Raw genomic sequence first — 14,023 nt, forward strand, 5'->3', positions numbered from 1 at the left:
ACATTGCTTCTGGAGAGGTGGAGTAGGGCTGTTCTGCAAGGGAGAGCCAAGTATTTTTTAAATAAGTCTTTTAGCACTGCTTGACTTTTTAAAATTATGGGCATGTACTTCTTAAACAAAAAAAAAAAATAACAACACGCTTTTTAAAAAGTAGGACTTCTTTGTGGGCTCTTTTTCTTCTATCTAGTAATTTTTTAAATTATATTAATAAATCTATGTAAGAGCCTAAGACACTAATGAGGGGTGAAAGGCATTATCTCCATTTCAAAGTCATTATTGAAACGCAGAATAGACCTGACAGCTGAACAGTGAGTACCAAGGATATTTTTCATAATTTCTGGCACCCAGGACTGTTTGAATAGCCTTCCTGAGTTTAGAAAAGTCTCCACCTTAGGACTACTGCCTCCCCAAGGGAAAAGTCAGAACCTTGTTTTTCCAGCTTCTTTGCAGCCAGGACATGGGCATGATAATTCAGTAGGAAATCTCAGATATAGGAAAGAACACACACACACACACACACACACACACACACACACACACACACACACCAAACCATAATTAGTAATTCTCCCAAGATTTGAAGAATTGACTTCATACCAAACCTTAAATACAACTAAATATCCAAACATTGTGAATGAAATGAGAATGAACATCCTCCCTGGCACAGAATTCTGTTCATTTTAACACTTCCTTCCAGCAGAGTTCAGATTTGAAAATGAGCATGAATTAAGTGCTACCAGAGGCCTGGGCAATGCCCCTGAGGGGAATTCAGATGAGCAGCTGCTCTATCACCTCCCTTAACTGCATGCTCATGAGTGGTCTTGTGCCCACCTGGGAAAGTGCCAATATAACTGGAACCCATGGGCATCTGGAGGGTCACTTTGAGTGTCTAAGCTCCCTCCAAGATAAGTGAGGCCCCTACTCAGGCTGAAACTGTCAGAGCATGCTGATGGGTGAGAGGGCAAGGCTGGTGCATGTGGTGAAAAGCAGAACAGAAGGAAATGGGGAAACATGCCAAGGACAAAGAGTTCTCAGAAGCAGGAAGCCTTTAAATTTTTTTCTTATGTTTATTTATTTTTGAGAGAGAAAGAGAGTGACAGAACACAAGTGGCAAAGAGGCAGAGAGAGAGGGAGACACAGTATCCAAAGCAGGCTCCAGGTTCCAAGCCATCACCACAGAGACCAACGCAGAGCTCAAACTCACAAACCATGTGATCATGACCTGAGCCAAAGTCAGATACTTAACCAACTGATCCACCCAGGTGCCCCAGTAGGGAGCCTTTTAGATAATTGGTTTTAAGGAAGGAGGCAGAGAGGTCAGAACAGAATCAAGGCGAGAGATCTCTACCCAAATGCAGCAGGAAGGCTAAGAAGTCAGTGCCAAGAACACTTCCTTTGCACCAGAACACAAAGGAGGAAAACCTTTCCAGAGCCCATGCAGCCTCACTCTTAAACAGAAAGAGGATCACTCAGGGTATTGAGTCACACTGAACTTGGCAGGGCATTGGAGGGGGAGGAGTAAGAGTGGCTGAAGAGGCATCTGACATCATTGTCATCAAGAGTCGAATCCCATATGGGTCAAAATGAAGTAGGGGAAGAGCACTGAATAAACATGGACCTGACATGCAAGGTTTACCGCTCAAAAAGCGTTTCAAAAATTGATTTTTGGTAAGTCAAAGCTTTTAACAGTATATTAAGCAGTGATTTTTTTTAATGGAGCAATGATTTTTAAAGCAAACTTTTGTAATGTAAATAATCTTTGAACTGTGTGTAACTTTCAACCTCTGGATATTTGAATCTCTGGAAGCAAGTCAAACAAGTACGCGAATAGAAATGACTGCCTGCTGTTGGGAGGGTATATGTAATAGCTAAGTCTCCCAGACAAGAAAGAAAAAAACCTCATGGAAGCAGAATTCTGCGAGCCAGGAGGAGTGGTGGACGAGGTCCTCTTATTTGATCTTTACGAGGATCAGAATCTTGACCATAATGATCATTTCAGACTCACCCAGCTTGGTTATCTGCATAAAATACCTGAAGACAGTCGTTAAGTTGAAATTTTGTGAGGGTGACAAAGTCATTTTTTGAGAATGCCTAAGTTCCTCCTCTGCAGTGAGGACACCATGCAGGTTGCTCTGCTTGTCAATACACAACAAACGACAGGACGTGCAGTAAGTTCTCATCCTGAATTCCCATTTCCTACACATTGCAAACCTGGTAGTGACTGTCAACCACCAGGCTCAAGGGTCGTCATATTTGCCCCGAATCTTTTTGTTTATATTTCAGATTTCTCTTGGCAAACGATGCTTCTTACGTATCCTCTGCCTTTACCATCACACAACATATAATTTCTAAATACAGAAGACTTCTGTCATCTACAAGCCTTTTGAGTTTAGCATTCACTAGTCTTGACCATTCTTTTTATTGTATTTGTATGTATGTATGTATGTATGTATGTATTCATTTATTTTACATCCAAGTTAGTTAGAATATAGTGCAATAATGATTTCAAGAGTAGATTCCAGTGATTCATCCCCTATGTATAACACCCACTGCTTATCCCAATAAGTGACTTCCTTAATGCCCCTTACCCATTTAGCCTTTCCCCACACCCACAACCCCTCCAGCAACCCTCAGTGTGTTCTCTGTATCTAAGAGTCTCTTATGTTTTGTCTCCCTCCCTGTTTTTTTATTATTTTTGCTTCCCTTCCCTCATGTCCATCTGTTTTGTATCTTAAATTCCACAGATGAGTAAAGTCATATGATATTTGTCTTTCTCTGACTAATTTCGCTTAGCATAATACCCTCTAGTTCCATCCATGTAGTTGCAAATGGCAAGATTTCATTCTTTTTGATTGCCAAGTAATACTCCAGTGTGTGTGTGTGTGTGTGTGTGTGTGTGTGTGTGTGTCTGTGTGTGTGTGTGTCTGTGTGTGTGTGTCTGTGTGTGTCTGTGTGTGTGTGTGTGTTGTATGTGTACAAATCTTCTTTATCCATTTCTCCATCAATGGACATCTGGGCTCTTTCCATACTTCAGTTATTGTCGATAGCACTGCTGTAAATATTGGGGTGCATGTGCCCCTTCAAAACGGCACACCTCTATCCCTTGGATATATACATACTAGTGCAATTGCTGGGCCATAGAGTAGTTCTATTTTTAACTTTTTGAGGCACCTCCACACTGTTTTTCAGAGTGGCTTCATCAGTTTGCATTCCCACCAGCGGTGCAAAGCAGATCCTCTCTCTCCGCATCCTCGCCAACATCTGTTGTTGCCAGAGTTGTTAATTTTAGCCATTCTGACTGGTGTGAGGTGGTAGCTCATTGTGGTTTTAATTTGTATTTCCCTATTGATGAGTGATGTTGAGCATTTTTTCATGTGTCGGTTGGCCATCTGGATGTCCTCTTTGGAGAAGTGTCTGTTCGTGTCTTCTGCCCATCTCTTTACTGGATTGTTTGTTTTTTGGGTGTGGAGTTTGGTGAGTTCCTTATACATTTTGGATCCTAGCCCTTGATCTGATATGTCTTTTGCAACTGTCTTTTCCCATTCTGTCCGTTGCCTACTAGTTTTATTGTTTCCTTTGCTGTGTCTATTCATGTCTTTTGCCCATTTTTTTCACTGTATTATTTGGGTTTTTTTAAATAAGTTCTTTATAGATTTTAGATACTAACCTTTTATGTGATGTGTCATTTGCAAATATCTTTTCCCACTCTACTGGTTGCCTTTAAGTTTTGCTGATTGTTTCCTTTGCTGTGCAGAAGATTTTTATCCTGATGATGTCCCAATAGTTCATTTTTGCTTTTGTTTCCCTTGACTCCAGAGATGTGTTGAGTAAGAAATTGATGTGGCCGAGGTCAAAGAGGTTTTTGCCTGCTTTCTCGAGGATTTCTTATGTCCTCTTTCTTATGTTCTCTTCTTATGTTCAGGTCTTTCACCCATTTTGAGTTGAGTTTTGTATATTGTGTAAAAAAGTGGTCCTGGTTCATTCTTCTGCATGTCGTTGTCCAGGGTTCTGACAACCATTTGCTGAAGAGACTGTCTTTATTCCATTGGACATTATTTCCTGCTTTGCCAAAGATTAGTTGGCCATATGTTTGTGGGTCCATTTCTGGGTTCTCTATTCTGTTCCAATTATCTAAGTGTCTGTTTTTGCCAGTACCATACTGTCTTGATGATTACAGCTTTGTAATACATCTTGAAGTCTGGGATTGGGATGACTCCAGCTTTTTTTCTTCTTCTTCTTCAGGATTTCTTTGGCTATTTGAGGTATTTTCTGGTTCCATACAAATTTTAGGATTGTTTCTTCTAGCTCTGTGAAGAATTCTGGTATTATTTTGATAGGAATTTCACTGAGTATGTAGATTGCTCTGGGTAGTATTGACATTTTGACAATATTTGTTCTTCTGATCCATGAACATGGAATATTTTTCCAATTTTTTGTGTCTACTTCAATTTCTTTCATAAGCTTTCTATAGTTTTCAGTTTGACCATTGAATAACACTGAAGGCTCACAGCACATATTATTTTGTAGTGTCTTTAAGACACAAATTTGCAGTCATATTCTATAGGATAAGGGGTCTGAACCAAGTCGTCAACTTAGCTAGTGAAAAATCCTAACCAAATCCCCAATTCTCACATAATTCACTCATTCTCTCCTTTGTTGTCTTATGTGCCATAACCTTTACGAAGTGACTAAAGTTTTGTTTCTGTGTGAAAAGTAGCTCTTAAAAGTCAGCCGCTGGTGCTAATGGTAAAAATGAAGGAAAAGTAGGGCGCCTGGGTGGCTCAGTCAGTTTAGCATCCAACTTCGGCTCAGGTCATGATCTCACAGCTCGTGCTGACAGCTCAGAGCCTGGAGCCTGTGGATTCCGTGTCTCCCCCTCTCTCTCTGTCTCTCCCCTACTCATGCTCTGTTTCTCTCTGTCTCAATAATAAATAAACATAAAAAAATTTTAAATGAAAAAAAATGAAGATATCTGAGAAAGCACTGGTTCTTATCAGAGATCAAAACGCTGCGTATGTTTACAGTAGAATGTCAAATTTGGCAGCACCCCTACTCCCTCCAACAGACTCTACTATGCCTTTGATATAAGAACAATAAGAGACAATTTGTAAAACTGCTTCAGGATTTATTACATCCAGTGTAAAAATTGCTCAGTGAGTGAGCAATAAATCGTTTTTGTAAGAGCCATTGAAATTTTTCAGTTACACTTATGGAGAAAAGTAGACACTATAATGGTGAAGATTCTTGTTGCTCTTGAGACATATCTTGAAGAACAGAAACATATCTCAAACATCAGTTCTATAGGGTCTTTCTTAGCTGGCATCTGGGAAGGGTTTTTCTTTCCCCCAGCTCACGCTGCCATCTGACAGCCATGTCTGTGATGTCACAGCTCTTGGCAGTTGCTCCCTTCCGAGGTCTCTGTGCTGATGTAGGCATTGCCCTGTATCACCCTCAGTTCCTCAGGAGATGGGTAGGGTCAGAGTCGCCTCAGGCTGCTCTAACAAACAGAATAGAGTGAGTGAGCTTAAACAACAGAAATTTCTTTCTCATAGTTCTAGGGGCTGGAAGTCCAAGATTAGAGTGACAGCATGACTGGGTTTGGAGAAGAGCCGTTTCCTGGGGTTGTAGGCAGCTGCCTTCTTGATGTGTCCTCACATAGGAGAGAAAGACCATCTCTCTCATGCCTCTTTTATAAGGGCACTAATTCTTATTATCTATCTCTCTAAGGACCTACCTCCAAATAGCATCACATTAGGGATTAAGGATTCAACATATGAATGTTGGGACAACACCAGCATTCAGTCCACACAAGGAGGATGTTCCCGAGGTGGGCCAGCTCTTCCTGCCTGGAGTTCATGCTGAAAATCGCTCCCTCCTGAGGCAGAAAATCCATGTCCTGACACTCCCTGGGTAACAACGCTGAAGAATTAACCATGACTATTTCATCACTTCATTCATTCACGGACACATTTTTCCGTTTTGTATTAGGTCCTTAAAAAATAAACAGCATAGCTCTTCTTCATCTTGAAAAGCAAACCTCTTTATAAGTTAGCCCTAGATCCTTTGTGTACACAAACATGCATTATCACCTGGGGATGGTAAAGTCTACAAACTTGACAAGCTTAACCTTAATCCCCAGAGACCCACCAAATCCCATAATCATCTTCCTTCAGAAGAAACTTCTGGGGAACCTGGGTGGATCAGTCAGTTAAGCATCTGACTTTGGCTCAGGTCATGATCTCATGGTTCATGGGCTTAAGCCCCGCATTAGGCTCACGACTGTCAGTACAGAGCCCACTTCAGATCCTCTGTCCCCTTCTCTCTTTGCCCTTCCACAGCTCCTGCGCTCTCTCTCCTCCCCTCTTTCTCTCTCCCTCAAAATAAATGAATTTAAAAAAAAAAAGAAGAAGACACTTCTTCCTCCTTTTTACCATTTTCACACACACCAGGCCAAGGTTCACTCGTTCCATTTCCTCTGGTGCAGGGCATGCTTAGCATATTTGACACCTGGGAGATTATTTTATAATACCACCGCTCCTCTACAAAAAGAAAACTATTTTCAGTAATAATCATAGATAAGACAAGTGACAATAAGAGCCAAATGCAGACAGTAATAAATTTCCTCTATTGAGTTTTGTATGCATAAAATCATGTCAGTAGGGCACCTGGGTGACTCAGTCAGTTGAGCTTCCAACTTCCACTCAGGTCACGATCTCGCCTTTTGTGAGTTCTAGCCCCACATCAGGCTCTGTGCTGACAGCTCAGAGCCTAGAGCCTGTTTCAGATTCTGTATTTCCCTCTCTCTCTGCCTCCCCTCTGCTAGTGCTCTGTTTCTCTTTCTCAAAATAAATAAATATTTTTTAAAAATTTTAATTATGTCAGTAAAATTAGTACTAATGAATAAGATATTACAGTATAAAAAGGAAAAAAGTAATAGATGAAAGCTTTTTAATCACTTGTAGTTACTGCCCCAATCTGTGTGCCTCCCAAGGCTAAGAAAAGGGGTGAAGGGACCACAAAGAAATGCCACAAAGGGACACTGAGGCAAGCAACTGTCTTGTTAAGACCCTAAGATGACCCCCTGTGGCCAAATCATTCTTGGGTCAATTATAGGAAGGAATTTAGGCCTTCACATGTTTATCCTACTTAAGCTTTTTGTTCTTACCCAGAGCATCTAACATACTCAAAACTCTGTTGGTAAACATGTGTCTAAGACTTCTCCTGGGACAACACAGTGTCTTTCTGGGTCTTGCCTGCTTTGGGGCCAAATTAGTTCAGATTCATGCCTGGTTCTCTAGTTACTATGGCTAGAAATATATAATGGCCTGTAATATATTCCCATTACGTGCTAGTTATTATCTTGGCTGTTTCATTTTTTCTGAAATATGACTGTGCATAGGATTTGGTCCTCAAGTCAGGAAGTCCATGCACAGTAATGCTTCTGGGGTACATAGCCACTTGGTCCATTTCTTCAGCTGCCCTCTCAGTCTGAGCTTTAATTTTGTATGTATTACATAACTGTTGATACCTCAATTTCATATGCATCGCTATTCCTGGACAAGAAAATTAGTCTCTAGCCAATTCACTTACTCAATAGATATGTATCGAGTCCCTGCTCAAGCACAGAGAAATAAGAGCAAACCAAACCCAGCACTTGACTTCAAGGAACTTAAAGTCTACTAAGGATCCAGAAATAGTTAATGACAATATAGGGACCTTTCATGAAGCCTTGGCTCTTTGACACAAGACAGTATTTCTTCCCTCTGTGAACCTGATAAATATTCACTAGATCAAAGACTAATTTATATAAGTTACAACAGAGAATTGAATGGATGCCTGTGAGTTCAATAGTTTTTCCTTTGTGAACTTGTTAATTTGTAAAACCTCTGATAGAGGATTTAGAAATATCAATTCTCAATATCCAAAGGGAAAGAAAACTCTATAATTGGATGACATCAGTGCCAATCATTCAAGGGATAAAACAGGCAGGTTGTATGAAACAGCAGCAATGATTCAGTTATGTCTTCTGATCTTGATGGTGGACTGTCCTTCTATGTTACCCTCATAAAATGGACCTAGGGTAAGGTGCTCTCCAACTCTGTGCAGATACTGCAAACAGTTCAAGGAGAGAGATCGCGCCCACAAGGAGCTGGGAATGCACTGTTGCCAATTCCTGACTTTTTAACATTATCTTAAACAGAAAATCAAGAAAGTATTTCAAGACACTTATGATGAAGAGCTATATCTTAGAGTTCTGAACCATTCACTTTCCGCTTTATTTCAAGAATCTATTACTTAATTTGAAGCCTGTACAGAAAAAGAGAATGTCCACTGATCTTTGGCTAAAATTTTTCCCAACACAGATGGGTAAGATGTAGAAAGCATTGCTTTTGCCATAACAATTGGAAATTACTCTTTAAAACCATCAAAAGACTATGAATGTAAAAGGTCTGAATGAATTAAATTCCAGAGAAAGACAAGCTCTTACCAGAGGAGTAAAAACTGGTAATCACTTTGGTCTCCAGAAGTATCAACCAAGTTAAGGCAGGGCAGGAGGGGATCAGATTTGCCAGAGATTAAGGGACTTTTCTGGGGTAAAGAAGATTAATAATAATAATAATAATAATAATAATAATAATAAAACAGCCAAATGCCACATGTGAGCTAATAGAACATATTGGAATATGGACCAAATGCTGAGCTAGTTCTTTATGCCAGCCAATTCCTTCCATGGGAATTTTGCTAAGGAAGCACTGGTGCAGGAACAAGAGTTAGGCTGGAAAGCAGGGAAAGATCTTTCATGAACTTATAGTATTTATATTCCAAAACTCTGCTGAAGGGAGGGCCTTGATCCCACTATGAAGATCCTGGAAACCAGAAGAGACCTGAAGCTAATTAAGCAACAAATGAGCCCCAACCCCACTCATCTCCTGAGTAGATAAGAGAGATCAGTCCTTTACCTAGCTGCCTGGTGGCGGAAAAAGCAATCCCCTTCTGGGGGAAAATATTATCAGACTCTACTTTTTTGTTTTATATAATGTGTCCCATTATCAGGAGAAAAAGCTATCAACACAAGCAAACCCACAGATGACTGAGATATTAGAATAAGCAGAAAATCTCTTTAAAATAACTATTACACAGGGGTGCCTGGGTGGCTCAGTTGGTTAAGCATCTGACTTGGTTTCAGCTCAGGTCATGATCTTGTGGTTTTGTGAGTTCAAACCCTGCATCAGGCTCTGAGACTGCTTGGATTCTCTCTCTCCCTCTCTGTCCTTTTTCCACTTGTGCTGTCTCTGTGTCTCTCAAAGTAAACAAACTTTAAAAAATTAAAATAAATAAAATAAAATAACTTATACATATGGTAGATAAATTAGAAAAAACCAACAAATTGAATGAAAATGGAGATAATTTCCACAGATAAATAAAAAATAAAAGATATCCAAAATGAAAAATAAAAGATATGATTTAAAGAACTCATCAGATGGGCTTCAAAGAAGATTATACACAGCAGAAGACAGGATTAATGAATTTAATTTCAGTAGAAATCATCTAAGCCAAAGCATAGAGAGAAAAAAAAACTAATAGAGGTGGTGAAGAGGAGAAAAAAGCATCAGAGACCTCTAGAACAATGTCACATGTAATTGGATCCTCAGAAAGAAAAAAGAGAGAACATTTGAATGTTCAAAATGTTTGAAGATATAATAGCCAAGAATTTTCCAAAATTGATTAAAGTTATCAACCTGCAGAGTCAAGAAGCTAAATGAAACCCAAACAGGATAAACCCCAAGAAATCCAGTCTAAGAAATATGATTAAATTTCTGAAAACTAAAGAAAAAATCTGGAAGCGGCCAGAGGAAACAACACTTTGCCTACAGGGGTAAACCAATTCAAACAACAACAGATTTTTCATTAGAAAAGAGGTTACTTATGGATGTATTACCAACCAGAAAAGGACACAAGGGAAATTCCTGGGTGATGGAAATATTCTATATCTTGATCTGAGTGGGGGTCAGGTTGTAGAGATTCATCTAGTTGTAGAATTAAAATGTGTGTGGCAGACCACCTTTCTTTTATTGTCCTGCCTACAGCTCCCTTGCAATGTAGTTAATAAACTTTTCTTTAAAAAAATAATAATAAAATGTGTGCATTTTTGGTATGTAAGTTTTTTCTCAATAAAGTACCATAAGAAAGGGGGGAGGATTAAGTGTTGATTTGGAACAAGAAGGAGAAACATGACAATAAGTTAAGCTACAATTGTCTTCTCCACCACTCAGCCACCAGGAGGGATTGTGGGAGAACAGGATAAAGCTATCTATTCTAATAAGTTTGACTGTGTTTCAAATGGGTCCCTCATCATATTAGGATGGTCAGACTATAGGAGCCAATGCCTCCTTTAACACTTTCTTTTTGTCATATAATTAACTCCTTGTCAAAACTAACCACTGTTTCCAAGGATGCCTGGGTAGCTCACTTGGTTGAGTGTCCAAGTCTTAATTTGGATTCAGGTCAGGATCCCAGAGTTGTGGGATTGAGCCCAGGATAGGGTTCTCCCTCTGCCTTTCTCCCCAACTTGTGCACACTCTTTCTAAAATAATTTTTTTTATTTCGGAGCACCTGGGTGGCTCAGTCAGTTAAACCTCCGACTTTGGCTCAGGTCAGATCTCACGTTCGTGGGTTCGAGCCCTACATCAGGCTCTGTGCTGACAGCTAGCTCAGAGCCTGGAGCCTGCTTCGGGTTCTGTGTCTCCTTCTCTCTCTGCCCCTCCCCCTCTCATGCTCTGTCTCTCTCTGTATCAAAAATATAATAAAACATTAAAAAATAAAATAAAACAATTTTTTATTTAAAAATAAATACCTTTTTAAAATAAACTATCTCATACAAAGCTTGTAAAACTGAATATTAATTAATGCAAATGTGCAGCCATCCATTTTAATATTTTTATTTTCAATTTACTTAACAAATTGTTGGTCTCTGTACTTTCTTTTCAGAAAAGTTTTTTTTTTCAATGCCTATACCAATTTGATTACACATTTTTTAAGGTTTTATTTTTACGGGTGATGGGCATGGAGGACAGCACTTGTTGGGATGAGCTCTGGGTGTAATATGGAAACCAACTTGACAATAAACTATAAAAAATGTTTTATTTTTAAGTAATCTCTACATCCAATGTGAGGCTCAAACTCATGACACTGAGATCAAGAGTCACACACTCTACTACTTGAGTCAGCCAAGTGCCGCTAATTTGCTTGTCATATTAATTATATTAATATTTATATTCACTTGATACTTTTCTGTTAAACAGGACTTTCTGGACTTTATACCCACTAAACATCTGAAAGGAAAATCCTGTTCGAAGGGAAGGAATGTGAAAATAAGCAATGGGAAGGGAAAGGAAGAAATGCTCATTGACAATACTTAGGAAGTATAATGTTTTATATTATTACTCTTTAAAAATTAATTCCCTGGGGCTCTCATTAATCAAATTATAGAAGTTGAAGGGATGATAACAAGAGATTACTTCAATCATAAAACTGTTTTTTAAAGCTTTTCCTGTAATGGTAATAGGCAGCCAGGATTGAGACCCACTGCACCAAGTAAGTGTGGTACTGAACCCTGATCCCCAAGTGGAAGCAGATCTGACTGGAAATAGACTCGAAATGGGAAGCACCAAATCAGGTCCAAAAAAGGACTCGGCCATTGTTGGGGAAAGAGGCAATGATTACAGCAGAGCATTTCAAGATATGTCATGGTCCAGGCAGACCATCTCCTCAGTTGAGGTTGGTCCCCAGAGCACATCAAGAGACAGCTGGGGAAAGAAACCCAAGATCCAGACCTTCTATTGGACTCAGTCTCCTACCCAAATCAATCAAAGAATTTTTCCCACAAGATGTATAAGACTTCATGTTCTCAGACTTCAGCATCTCTGAAATAGCTTGGAGAAGACACCTGTACCCCCAACACTGAATGCTTTTTTTAAGTTTACCCTGAGACAGCTGGCTGACACTGCAGATGCGCACAACTGAGGCAGATCCTTGGTTTTAGGTGTACACTCTTGAGACAGGAGTGCTATGAAATCCTTGCCAAGGGTTGGTGACAGCCCCAGTTTTCTCAGCCCCTCCCTGTCTAACATCAACTTTAGCGTTTCTGCTCTGCCCCCAGGATTGAGTGTGCTGGGGGGTATGCCCTGAGTTCCTGCATTAACTCACAATTGTGGTGTTTCCCTTCTAGCTCCCCATCTGAACTCTAGTCCTCACTCAAGCCCACCCTTTTTGGCATCAGTCTTGTATTTGCAAGCTCTTGTATTTGCAAGCTGACATCAGTCTTGTATTTGCAAGCTCTTTTCCCCTGGAAGCTAAACCCTATTCTCTGTATCCCTGTTCACTGGCTGAATACTTGCTCTGAAGGAATATGAAAATGGCACCTTATCCTCTTGAATATCCTTGGCCACCTTCTGCTCACAGGCCCACAAGGCTGAGTTCCAACACCTGCTCCATCAAGCTCAAGTGTTTCACAGCCATTTCAACATGAGCGTTGGCTCTCTAAGCCACTCTTATTGAATCTATTCATTGTAGTTTTGTCAGTGTCCTTGACCTCTGTTTTTTCTCTGTCTTTATTTTCCAGCTTACTAACACATAACATTATGTAAGTTTAAGGTATACAACATGATGCGGCACCTGGGTGGCTCAGTCAGTTAAGTGTCCAATTTTAGCTCAGGTCATGATCCCATAGTTCATGAGTTCAAGCCCCATGCTTGGTATTCTCTCTCTCCCTCCCTCTCTCTCTCTCTCTCTCTCTCTCCCCCCCTCTCTCTCTCTCTGCCCTTCCTCCACCCCTTCTCTCTCTTTCTCAAAATAAACTTTTTTTAAAAAGATGTAAAACATGATGATTTGATGTCTGTATATACTTCAAAATTATTATAATATGATTAGTTAACACATCCATCACCTCACATAGTTTCTGTGTGTGTGTGTGTGTGTGTGTGTGTGTGTGGTTAGAATATTTAGATCTAATCTCTTAGCTACTTTCAGATATACAATATGGTATTGTTAACTATAGTCATCCTGCTATATGTTACATCCTCAGAACTTAGTTATGTTATAACTGGAAGTTTGTATCCTTTGGCCACCAGAACGCTTTTTCTCCACACATCCCCCAGTGCCTGGAAACCACCAACCTACTCTCAGTTCCCCTGAATTGGGTTTTTTAAGATTCTACATATAATTGAAATCATACAGTATTTGTCTTTCTCTGTCCTACTTACTTTATTTAGCATTAACGCTCTCAAGAAGTATTTTCTTCTTTTTTAAGGCTGAATAACTTCCCACTGTGTGTGTGTGTGTATGTGTGTGTGTGTGTGTGTGTGTGTGTGTCTGTGCGTTACATTTTCTTTTTCCACGTATTCATCACAGACACTTAGGTTGTATAATTTTTTGAGGAATCGCATGCTGTTTTCCATAGTAGCCACATTAATTCACATTCTCAACTGTACGCGACAGTTTCCTTTTCTGTACATCGTCACCAACCCTTGTTATCTTTTGTCTTTTTGATAACATACATCCTAACAAGTGTGACTTGATAGTTCATTGTGGGTTTGATTTGCATTTCTCTGATAACTAGTGATGTTGAGTACTTTTCATGTACCTATTGGCCATTTGTATGTCTATTTTGGAAAAATATCTATTAGGTCCTATGCCCATTTTTTTTATTGGATTACCTGGATTTTTTTTATATTGAGTTGTATGAGTTTCAAATCTATTTTGGATATTAACTTCTTATCAGCTAGATGGTTTGCAAATATATCCTTTCATTCCATAGGTTGCATTTTCATTTCATTGATTGTTTCTTTTGCTGTGCAGAATATATATATATATAACTCCCACTTATTTATTTTTGCTTTTGTTGCTTGTGCCTTTGGTGTCATAGCCCAAAATTACCAAGATCAATGTCAGGGAGTTTTTTTCCCCTGTTTTACAGTTTCAGTTCTTATGTCTAAGTCTTTAATCCATTTCAGGTTAATTTGGT

The sequence above is a fragment of the Suricata suricatta genome, chromosome 17 (assembly GCF_006229205.1).
Source record: "Suricata suricatta isolate VVHF042 chromosome 17, meerkat_22Aug2017_6uvM2_HiC, whole genome shotgun sequence".
Taxonomy (NCBI): domain Eukaryota; kingdom Metazoa; phylum Chordata; class Mammalia; order Carnivora; family Herpestidae; genus Suricata; species Suricata suricatta.